A 1,503-nucleotide genomic window follows, 5' to 3' on the forward strand; every position below is an offset into this window, starting at 1 on the left:
CAAGGTAGTCATCTTGGCCCTCTGCTCTTCACACTATACAGATTCATTTAGTCGGCTACAAGCTGATCTTAAAAACTTTCAATCCTGGTGCCAGTTTAATCTACTAAATCTTAACACTACCAAATGTAAGGTAATGACATTTTTTCCGTAACTCCCCCCAACTGGTCACTTATTTTCTAAACAATAGCCCATTAGAACGTTTAAATAATATAAATGATTTGGGCGTACTTATGGACCATGAAGTTAAATTTTAACACCCACATTTCCACCACGGTCGCAAAGGCCATGAGTGTCCTGGGTTTCATTAAAAGATGGTCAAAAGAATTTGATGACCCCTATACAACTAAAGTTCTGTTTTATTCTTCGCTTGTCCGTGCCTATTTTAGAGTTATGGATCTTGCATTTGGAAATCACCTCAATATGTTTTAATTAAGATTAAATGTTAAAAGTCCGTGCAAAAGCAGTTTTGAACTGACTATTTGCTCAGTTCGTGATCCTTTAAGAGATACCTTTATCCCTTAGTCGTTGTTCGTTCTAACTATGCTATGCATGAACCTTATTGGCTGGATATCTGCTCTGATTACAGACCTTCTATTAGTTTGTAATCTATTTCAAAGATTTTTCAAGTTAATATGCTTAAAACATCTATCACTAGGTCCCATTTGTCAGTTAATGACCGTATGGAGCTATAGTATCTATGTTGTTTATCTGTTTGTCAATGAATCAAGCCTACTATGGTGTCTTTGCGATTCGTGCCGTGCGTTATACGGTTTACAACCCTCGGTCGGTCGAGGTGGGAGGTGGGCACTTATCTGATTAGGCTCAGAGCCTAACAGGCTAGGTCCAATGGTGTCGTAGGTGCGCCACTTGTACGCCCTGCGTTGAGTATCGTCAACAACCTTTACAACCAATGTTGATAGCTGTCTTCAGGTCAGGTCCTATATAAAGGGGGCCCTCGGGCTAGAGAGCTCAGTGTACAACCTCCCAGGGAACTAGCCGTACAGTTCAACATACAAGTAAAAAAGTGAAAGTAGTGCAAAGTACAAAAAAACAATAAAAAGACAATGAGTGATTTAAATAAAACAGGCTACGCCCCCGACATATACATAAAAATTTTTATGGAATCATCTATTTTTGAAAACCCCATTATATTCATACGATTTTGAAAACAAAGAGAAAGAAAATTTGCCTTGACAGACAGAAACTGAAAACAATTTTCCTAAGATACACTTTTACTTTACCTTTATTTTACCTTTACTCAATTGTCAATAATCATTATAATAACTCCATAATATTACATTGTTCTCTAAAAAGGGGAGGTGAAGTATATTCATACAAATAATCATTTAATACAATGAGCTCAACTTGTTACACTTTGTTGAAAGTATAAACAATTTAACATATACGCACTAAAATATAATTGTGCACTTGAATATGTTTATTTGTATACTTTTTTTTGATGTATGCACATAAACATAAATATACAGCATGTCTATAGATGTA

The sequence above is a fragment of the Drosophila tropicalis genome, unplaced genomic scaffold, assembly GCF_018151085.1.
Source record: "Drosophila tropicalis isolate 14030-0801.00 unplaced genomic scaffold, ASM1815108v1 contig_519, whole genome shotgun sequence".
Classification (NCBI taxonomy): Eukaryota; Metazoa; Arthropoda; class Insecta; order Diptera; family Drosophilidae; genus Drosophila; species Drosophila tropicalis.